This window comes from Solanum lycopersicum, chromosome 10, assembly GCF_036512215.1.
Source record: "Solanum lycopersicum chromosome 10, SLM_r2.1".
NCBI classification, from domain to species: domain Eukaryota; kingdom Viridiplantae; phylum Streptophyta; class Magnoliopsida; order Solanales; family Solanaceae; genus Solanum; species Solanum lycopersicum.
In genome coordinates this window covers 6,627,151-6,638,547 of record NC_090809.1, presented here as the reverse complement: position 1 = coordinate 6,638,547, position 11,397 = coordinate 6,627,151, and the positions used below count along the sequence as shown (strand labels likewise).

The following is an 11,397-nucleotide window of genomic DNA, read 5'->3' as shown; positions in this document are numbered from 1 at the left end:
ACATTATGTATTAAGTAAACCTAAACCAACAGTCAATAATGCCTCAAATGTGGAGAGGATACAGTCTTGAATCTGCATAACCATTAATAAGATGGTCAAAGTATGCTATGGCAAAACGACTATTTACGAAAAATAAAGACATTAATATCATACTAAAGATAGGCTGATAGGGACAACTGCGAACCAATTTATCCTAGGCGACGAAAAATAGCAAGACTATATATCAAACAATTAAAGATGGGGATTGTGTTAGTTCGGAAAATAATTTTTCTAAGTTTTGAGACTTGTTTAGAGTCACCACTTAATTTTTAAAAAAAATTAAGAAAACTTTTGTTTCCAAAAGACTTAAAACTGGAAATCGATTGAAAACTTTAAGGGGGTTTGGGGTTCTTATTAATATTTTAGGAAGGTATTTAAGGCACCTAAAATATCCATTAGTACGGTTTTCCGGTAACTAACTTGTTTGTCTAAAACGCTTAACTAGATTCAAATTTAAATGACATCCTTTTTCAAAAGAAAGTGAAGAAAATCAACTTATTATGTAAGTGAAGTATATCTGCAAATATTATTTATTATCATTTTTAAGTCTTATTAGAAGGCGATCTATTTTAGTTGATATGTTTAAACCTAATAGCGTCTTGCGATGATTTGGATTCTTTAACCCTAAAATTTGTGTTAAAGAAAAACTTACAATATAATAAAATTGTAAGATTATAATTGAAAATATAATGAAGAAATAAATCTTTAGGCTGAAGCACGGATATCTCGCTCTCTTTAAGGAGATTCAAGCCAACTGCGGCATAATCTACACCGATCCAGCAGTAATACTCTAGACTTGTCTCTTCCAGGATACAACAGCCCAATAACAGTGTATAACTCAAGCAACTCCGGATTAGTTGAAGAGTCCAAAGCTCCACAAAAGAACACCTTCCTTCAACATATAATACTCTCTTTTGTATAGTGAATATAGTTGAAGACTTAGAATATTTTGTATGTCTCAACTCTCTCTTTAACTACACTAACCTCAATATAAATCACTCATCTTTTTCACTATATATTTTCTTGTACTTCTCTTGTTTCTTCTCCTATCTCAACACAAACGAAGACTACACTATTTATAGGTAATGAATTCTTCCTTGCAATGAATTGTATATAATGGGTAGTAAATTTGCCAAATGAATGGCTCAAATGTTACACAAGTTACAAGACATAAATATAGAATAATGGATGAAATGAAGAGTTGGTGGTTACATAAGTTACTAAAAACTAATGACCATTTTTTTCCATAATTGATGAGAGTAAGAGGCACAAATGTATGTCTATCAATAGACATAACATGATATATAATGTGACATATAATATATATTTTTATTAATATTAAAATATCCCACCAACAATCCCCCGCTCATTTTAATATTAAGATAAAAGAGTTTTTCCACAAGTTAGTTGAAGGTAGACTATTATGCATAATGAAGGTGTACTCTACATTGAACCTTCACTTAGTAAAACAATAACCTTTACTCCAGAGTCAGTAGTGGTCTCAGACTTGAACTATGACTACATAAGGGAAATAAAGAATTACTGCTTACACACAACAATCAAAGTGTTGACATAAGCTGTAATAGCCAGCACGTTACGACCTTTTGCTATCCCGGTTTCTTGAGTGTTTTTTAGAACAAGTCCAATCTCATAGAAAGTGACCTACTTTCACACTCACATAGGTGAAATATGTCAAGGGTACTCCTATAATTTGACACCCCACTCATACGAGATACAGACTTTCATTAAGATTTTAAAGACTCAACCTCCACAAATAATTATAGGATAAATGCACTCACATCATAGTGATTGAATAAAATTAACAGTAGTGCATTTCACAACAAGTCATCATATGATTCATTCTTCCCATTGATCTTGGTTATAGGATCTCTAGTCCCCAGGTTGGGTTTCCTCATATATGACTCGGAATTTATGAGCTTCAATTTTCATCCCCATCGATGTGCTTCAGACTCTTTATTTTGCTAAGGCCTTAGTTCATGAATCTGCAAGATTATCACAAGTTTTAACACAATTAGCATTGATGGTACACCAACGATCAATATGATTTCACAATATTGTATTTTTTTTTCTCAAGAGTCTAAATTTACCGTTATAATAACAATTTTGTATTCAACCACTATATTGGTGTTTTCACACTTGACCAAAATTAGTAAAAATATTTTCTTAAAATAAAGTACTTCAACTCACTTTTTCACTGGTTGAAGTTTAATTATTATTTTTTACTTCAACCTTCATAATAGAGATAGCAAAAAATATTTGATTTTTCATCCCATCAAAAAACGCTTAATTTTTTCTCATCCAGTTTGTTTGTACCTTCAAAGTACTTGTGCTGGAAACACAACATCAAGTCAAGTTGTTAATCACATAGCTCATATTTTTATTATACTAGCAAACTCCATTTGCTTTTATTTGTCACAACTTTCTTACACAATTGAATCAAAAGGAGTTTCAAGACTAACACAACCAACAAAATTGCATTTCACCATTATTTCCATATTATGATACTTGACGAGGAAAACTTCATCACATGTTTTATGGTATATGTATATTTTTTTCATCTCAAGAATGAAATTTATCTCACCATAAAATTTTATGTTAAATGAAAACTCAAAATAGTTTTAATAAATTTATTTAAAACTCTCATGTTAGAGCTAAAAATCTTCACATTATAGCCAAAAAAATAACATCTGATTTATTCCACAATAAATATATATGCTCTAGTAACACTCTTTTAGAGCATTTGTCAAAGATGCAAAATTCACAATTTAACAATGATTTTTTTTCTCATTTCATATACCCCGACTATTTCAAGAATTCAAACATCATTTTTTTCCATGAAAAGTAGATTCACTTTATTCATGAAAATACTAGGTAAAAACTTTTTTTTTTCTTTACCTTTTTCTCCACTTTTGAGCAAGTAGAAAAATATTTTACCGTACACCTCTTCTCTTCCATCTCTAGAAGAGAGCGACGTTTGAGCGGAATGATATTGAGATCCCTATCTTGATATCCGCATTTTTTTCAAACTGTAACAAAACATGAATCTCCTTAAAATTGTTAGTGAAAAAACATACAATATAATAATATTGCAAGATTATAATTGAAAATAAAATGAAGAAATAAATCTTTAGGCTGAGGCACAGATATCTCGCTCTCTTTAAAGTGATTCAAGTCCACTGCGGCATAATATACACCGATCCAGCAGTAATACTCTTGAACAACTCTTCCAGGATACAACATCCCAACAACAGTGTATAACTCAAGCAACTCCGGATTAGTTGAAGAGTCCAAAGCTCCACAAAAGAACACATTCCTTCAACATATAATACTCTCTTTTATATAGTGAATATAGTTGAAGACTTAGAATATTTTTTATGTCTCAACTCTCTCTTTAACTACACTAACCTCAATATAAACCACTCATCTTTTTCACTATATATTTTCTTGTACTTCTCTTGTTTCTTCTCCTATCTCAATACAAATGAAGACTACACTATTTATAGGTGATAAATTCTTCCTTGCAATGGATAGGAGATACAGGGTAGTAAATTTGTCAAGTGAATGGCTTAAATGTTACATAAGTTACAAGACATAAATATAGAATAATGGATGAAATGAAGAGTTGGTGGTACATAAGTTACTAAAAACTAATGACCATTTTTTTTCAAAATTGATGAGAGTAAGAGGCACAAATGTAATGTCCATCAATAGACATAACATGATATATAATGTGGCATATGATATGTATTTTTATTAATATTAAAATGTCACACCAACAATTTGCTCTATAAGAGAGAGAGAGAGAGAGAGAGAGAGTTGGGTCCAAATCCAGTTTATGTCCATCTGGATCGGTATATGGACCCATTTCGTTTTTTTTGTTTCGAGCCTTAGGCCCATTTCTTCACATGTCCTAAAATTCTAACAATAAATGATAAATAAATAAAAGGGATAATTGTATATAATAGCAAACTAATAACCTAAAATAAATGGAGTAGCTAGGGTTTGATTTAATTGTGCTCCATAGCAAACGTTTGCGAAAAATTGTCAGGCGCCTCTCTCCCAAATATCTCGCTCACCACTCTCCTCCAATCTCTCGCTCGCTTCCTCACTTTTTATTCAAACACAAGTGTATAAAAATTGTTTCTAATTGTATAAAGCAGAGAAAATTGTATAAATACAGATATTTTTGTTCCCCTCTCTTCCCTCTTCCAGATCTCGCTCGCCACCCTCGCCTTTCTCACTTGTACAAACAGAAGCGACATGTATAAATTGTGTTTATGTTTGTATAAAGCGTGAGAAAATTGTATATACACATAAAAGTACATATATTTTTGTCCAATACACTTATAATTATACAATAAAAATACTTCCCTGACGATTTCTTTTGCCTTTCTCTCTTTCGCATTTTATATAATTTTCAAATTGTATCTAATTTCTCTCTTTCACTTTTTATACAATTCGATTCAATTGTATATTTCTTGTCAAATCTCTTTTGTTTTTCTCTCTTTCTCATTTTATACAAATTCAAATTGTATATAATCGTTCTATACACTTATAATAATACAATTCGTTTTATACACTTCATTTTTATGCAGTTCTCTGCCCAAGTGTCTTTCTCTTTCTTATTTTATACACTTCATTTATACAATTTGCTTCAACTGTATATGTATAGCGAATTATACAATTTATATGTTTGCTATGGAGCTCAATTATGCAAACTTTGCTATATCATACAAATATGAATTTTTTATTTGGTATATGTGAAAGTTGCCCTAAATAAAACAAGACAAGGTCTTAGGCCTAGAAGAACAAAATACAAGACTTAGAATATAAATTTGGGCTTCTAGGCCCAAAATCTTCAACTTTTCGGCATGTTTTGAATTCTTCTGACTTAGGGACCTGTACGTCAATTTTTATGAGTCGCTTGACTCGAAAGGCATTTTGAGCCTTTATGTCCCTCTCGAAATGCAAGCGAAGGAGATAAGGGTTCGTGACGAACTCAAGTGGATTTCACATGCAAGACAACAAGAATAAAATTAGTAAATGTCCATATAATGAAGTCAAAGCATGTAATGAAAGGATAAACTAATTTTATCCTTATAACCAAGGACTCGCAGGAAAAGGAGCGAGCATCAATTTTACATTCAAGGCCAATGTTTTTTGTAAACTCTATCTTTATCCCTTTTAGAAATTGTTCTAGGAAAAGCTAAGAATAATGTAAATATTCAAAAAAAGAATAAGCATCTTAGATGACATTTTTTAGTACACACTATTGAATAAGATTGACACAATATTTTTAACTAGTGAAACCCATCACAAACAACAAATTGGAAAGCTCAGTCTCACAATGATCAAACTAATCTTAACTCAATTCTCAAAGGTTTGTAGCAAACACTATTCTATAAAGAAGATTAAATAAACAAGAATCGACATGTATGAACTAGCTAGGCTAAAGAAAATTTCTAATGATAGTAAATGTATAATTTTTAGAGGTTCCAGTAAAGTGCTTATGCACATGACAGAATAGACATCTCGTGACTTAACGGACCAGTAAAACGAAATTGAAGAAGGGATATGGCAAACTAGTGGAGTCCGGAAATAACATGCCAATCATTCATTTCGCCACTAATTTTAGCCACCTTCTAAGACTTTACTCTCATCCATAAAATGAGGTAGAACTTGCAAACCAAACAGAAAATGATGCTTGAATAAAGAGAGTAACAAAATAGGCTGAACAAAACATATAAAATCCTTTCTGAATCACAAAGAACAAAACGCGATTCAATAACTCGAAATGAAGTTTCACACACAAATAAAGAGAGAGAATATTAGCATTGACACTTCCACTAAATCACAAGCATAACATCTTTAGCAAAAATGCAACAAGACATGACTGTAGCAATTTTTAGCATACGCACAAGGGAAGTGGAACATACATCCACATAATGCAAATAGAGGACAACTAGTGAAAAATATATAATACTAATTCGGGCGTTATTCTTTCAACAAAAACTAAAATCAATAGAGGAAATAACAAGAAGGGTTGGGACCTTTTCTCTAAGTTTGATTGGCTTTAAAGAAAGTTCTAAACAAGATTTACATTTACGTTATAAAGAGAACAAACTAATTATAACTAGTATTGAATAGTCACATTATCAAACCAAATCAACCTTGTTCTCTCTAATTTTAAGGATAATATACCTAACTTTAAACAAATGTAATGTAAGCTAAACCATGGCAAGTTAATCCAAGAAAATAATAAAAATGATCTAATGATTTAACAACTTCAACAAAAGAAACTAACTCCTACAATGTAAACAAGTTATATCACTTAGTGCATTATACAATGACAAGAAAAGGCATACTAGAAAAATTCCTTTATCTGTAAACAATTGAAGCAAGCCAAATATAAATACATAAGAACACGTTGCTAGACATAAAATAGATCGAATACCCAAGTTAACACAGTGATCCTAAGATTTAAATACCCAATTGGTGTCCTTTGCCCAAAAATTCAAGTAAATACGAGGATAAGCCAAAATACACTCACTTAATGAATCGATACTCAAAATCGTGTTTCAGAAAGAGTCGCGAATCGAATAGGGACTATGATATAAAGATAGACAAAAATAGAGCAAACCAATAGATAAATCGAAGCTTAAACAAATTATAAAAAAAATAACAGACATTATTAGAGGTATACTACCATTTGAACCAAAATCTAAGCCATAACATACTATATTTAAGATATAGGGAGCAACAAACCGATGTAAGATCAAACAATGATAAAAAAGCGAAGATTTAAACACAAGTCGAGATACACACCTTCTATGAGTACAGAACCTCAAATGAGTCAACTTGTGATTATAAACAGCTATCAAAACCATGTTCAATCATTTTGCAGAAAATTATACAGGTGTGAGATCGAAAACAAAATGATATACAAAGCGTCTTAACTAAGAAAATACATTTTATAAAAAATAGAAAAGGGGGAAATATCACCTTCTTCCGGGCAGCGACTAGGACTAAACAAGCAGGCAACGACGACCCTTCCACCTACCACTTCGTAGCTCGAACAGCCAACCAAGAACTTTGCTAACCTTTGAACAAGAAACTTTCTAGCTTCTTTGAATTAAGTGAAAAGACCTATCTAAAACTTCTTAAGTATAAAATTCGTTCAGACAATTTTCCACTAAGAAATGTCAACAAAAAAATTGGACGGTGGATGAATGATTCAAACACTTCAACAATACCAACACTATCGCCCTATATTTTGCCTATTTAATGCTCTGTAATCTTAATTTTTCTCTACGTTTCTCTCTAAAGCTAACCTAATGTTTCCCAACTTTTTTCCACCCCTCAACCTTGAAGAATAAGGATGTTTATATAGGAGAAAAAAATAGGGTGAAATCGAGAGGGAGAATGGATGAAAATTCAAAAGATAAATTTTGAATTCTCTAAGAGATAAGGCTCAACCAACTGGAGTTTGTACCATTTCCAAAGGAAAAAAGATCTGAGCACTTGCTTTCGAAGCAAGGACACTTGAAACGCGGAGATGGAGACACCTGGATGATTTGAATATATCACTAGTAATAGAAGAATAAGGAGAGAGGGATGGGAGAGGACGACACAGCTGGATTTGCTGGAGTTGGGTCTGGGTTGGGATCGCGATTCTTCTGGGTTTTCTGGTTCTTTGTGTCTGCTGGGAAGAAGGACAAGTACAGAGGTTGGGTCGGGCGGATCGGTTTGTTGTTGTTGAAGCGTTGGAGGAACAACGCTGGACGGAATTGGGTTCTTTTGGGTCAAAATTGATGGACTGGATCGATAATTGTATTTTGTTATGTGTATTGGGTTTCCTTGGGATTAGTTGTTGGGTTGCAGGGGATGAGTTGTTGAAAAGTTGGGGAAAAGGGGCCCAAATTTGGTTATTCCCAAAAGGAATTGAATGAATTGGTTAAATTTAATTAAAGGGTTAGTTTTGATTTGAGGGTTTTGCCAAATTGATTTAACTAGGTGATTAAATTGAAAACTATATAAGACAAATCTTTATAAATTAATTAATGAGCTTATATTAATGTTAACAAAATAAAATAGTTAATTTAAATATAAAGTAAATATTCAAAACATAAGCTAAAATAATTAACCAAATATTTATATAAAACAAAAAATATTTTTTAGCCGATTTTAAAATATTGATAAAATATAATAATTATATATGTAATTACGTAAAACATATACATTAACTAAAAGTTTATAAAAAGTGTCAAAACTTATTTAAAATAACTTGCACGCTATTTTTAAAAAAAAATTTATAAAACTAATTATTTGGAATCGTTAAAAAATTGAAAAAGATCGATGCTTAATCTTTATCAGTGAGGATCAAAATTGGGTGTCAACAGGGATACCTAAACGGAGAAAAATTTTGATAGAGGAACCAATAGAGGACGAACAAAAATCCAATCCAAACATTGTTTCAACTCAATAAAGAAAGTAAAGAAAGACTCAACAAGCTATAATGCTTACAAACTTCCTTCTCGTCACGCATTACACAATTTTCTACCAAACGTACTAATGATATTAAGAAACACAGCGCGCAGACTTCAGCCCATGAGTTTGAACATTTTTTACTGCAAAAAATCCACATACAAGACGCGATTTGAACAAGTCATACTACGCAGCTAGATCGCAAGGACACTAAAAAAAACTAGAACCAAACTACGAGAAAGGAATGTTATTTTATAATATGTACTAGCCATTTTAATTGATCTGAGGACTTAAGGATAGGCAAATAGTAAGGAACAACCTAAACATAACACACCTAATACTTAAACATGATTTTGGCAGAACCACACAAGCCTTCTAACATTAAGAGGTAGAGCTCGAGAAAGAAAGGCAAAACGGAAACATAGATGGACAGCCAAGATACAACATGCTATATAACGACCCCTAAACTGACTCGCTCCAAACATTGAATCACGCAGCAAACCCCAAGAAAGAAAACGACAACTCGAAACTTCATGGTAGCAGGCCACAAAACCTTCAAGGTCTTAGCTCGATGCTACGCCATAAAAATGACTATGAATACACATATTATATTAAAATAGCACCAATTTAGCAGTAACTAACAACAAACAATCATGAAAATTAAAAAAAAAAAAACTTCAAACATCAGGATATCACTCCCACGAGAGAAGAAATGAAAATAATATTAGGACGAAGAAACATTACCTTTCTGTAGGCAGTGAAAATTGAGACCGACGAGAGAGAGCGACGACTTCACCACACGAAAATAACCAAGGGTAGCAATAAAGGAACCCAAGCGAAATCTTGAATCTCGATCAAATTTTGTGAATGATCGCTTGATGTAATATTAATATATTTTATACTCTAAAACTTTGCGACTAAAATTCTCAAACCAAAAGTCTATTACCAGTTTCTCCCGTTAGAAATTGTCTCCTAAATTTTCCCAACTTTTTTTTTCTTCTCCCTTTATTTTTTTGAACGCTGAAGCAAATAAATAGGGGGGATTTTTATGGTTCCAAAAACTTGGGGGGGGGGGGGGGGGGAATGGGCGGATGAGGGTAAAATTGAAAATCCAAATCCCATTTCAATATTTGAAACCCTCAAGGACAAGAGACTGTTGGGTTTTTCGAGAATACCCGATTTTTGACCAAAATTTGCAAAGTTGATATGGACGTGAACGGCTCGAATTCTTGGAGCTCGACGTGGTGTCATCTCATAGTCACGAGGACGAGTAGACGCGGCTGGTTCAGGCTTTTGCTGCTCTTCTTGGAAACCTTGTACTGAACAGGAAAAGGGGAAATGAGAAAGAACGACGCGAGAGAGGGCCGAATCGCCACTGGACTTCGCGGTTGCTGGGCGATCTCGCTTTCGTTTGGTCACGCGCATTTTCGGCACTGCATTTTGTCGTTGATGTCGTCTTTTTGTTCTTCTTTGGGAAAAAGAAACAGACGTGGGCCGGGTCATTTGTTGGGAATTAGTATGATGAAAAAGTGAATGAAATATAAAATTGAAAAGAAATAATTGAATATTTGGTGTACTCATTCTTAAATAAAACACATAACTAGTTGACATACCTTTAGAATAAATACAAATTAGAAAAAAATATCAAATTCAGTTGACACACCTTTGTTAGTTTGTATTCATTCAAATATGTATGTCAAATAAAATGTAGCTATTTAAGAAATACATTTGTATTCGTATATATTTTCACTATGTATTTATTTTTCTTTTCAAAATCTTGTTTCCTTTTCTAAGTCGTATTCATTTCAATATGTCTATTATTTGTATTTGTATTCGAATACAAATAAACTAATAGAAAGTTGTTCTTCTTATAAATAAAATACATAACTAGTTGACATATATTTGGATGAATACAAATTAGGGACAAATACAAGATTCATAAAAAAGAACTATAAATACAAAACAAACTAATAGAAAATTGTTCGATAACTATCCGATCTTCGTCATCTTTTTCAAGATCCTCACGAGTAGACAAAGATTCTACATTTGCATTCTGAATTTGAGGAAGGCTTTGCACACCAATGAGTCTTGCAAATGTTCTTACCCTCTTTCTTCCCTCATTTTAGCAGCGGATCATACATTATACACTATTTGTTAAATAATAAATAAATTAAAGGATGAAAAGTCACCAAAAATTGGTTGATTAAGATGAATACCTCTAGTAAGCCTCTTGGATTCAGCCATTGGAGAGTAAATCATAACGGAAATTAAAAAATACAAACAATATTTTTTTAAGATTTAAACAAAAATAAAATTAGAAAAGAAATCTGAAAATAGGATAAAGATTAGAGATACCTTAATCAAAAGGATTCTAGTTGATTCAATTTTGGATTAAAAAAACAACCAAAATATATGGCAAAAAAATATTTGCAACTTGAATGTTGGAGGAAAATCAGAAAAGATAACCATGAGAGAGAAAAAAATTAAATGGGGGAGAATTAACAATTTGAAAAGATAAATATGAGAGAGAATGATTTTTTTTTCTAAAAAAAGGATATATAGAATTAATTGAAAAAGAGAGATAAAATAGGAAGAAAATTGGGACACATAAATTTTTTAAAATAATAACATTTTTGACATTATTGCTAATATTTATAAAGTATGGATATTTATACTAAATATGTTATTTATTTTGACTAGTTTACTAATTTTTCAAGAGAGTTAGATTTGGTTAGGGTGATATTGGGCTGGGTCGAATTGGGGATGGGAATTCGGGCTTCTGGTTTTATATGAGAAAAGGGAATTGGGTTGGGTTGGAATGTGTGAAGAATTCGAATGGGCTAAAAAATGAAA

At 32.0% G+C, this 11,397-nt stretch overlaps 1 long non-coding RNA gene across 1 annotated transcript; it reads right to left on the bottom strand.

Annotated features, from left to right (window-relative positions):
* Nucleotides 1–8,458: 8,458 nt before the first annotated feature.
* LOC104649555 (uncharacterized) lies at nt 8,459–9,976 on the bottom strand. Its single transcript, XR_743478.4, has 2 exons — nt 9,289–9,976; nt 8,459–8,687 (listed from the first exon to the last, which is right to left on the bottom strand). It is a non-coding gene; the product is annotated as an uncharacterized lncRNA (long non-coding RNA).
* Between the last annotated feature and the right edge of the window lie 1,421 nt (nt 9,977–11,397).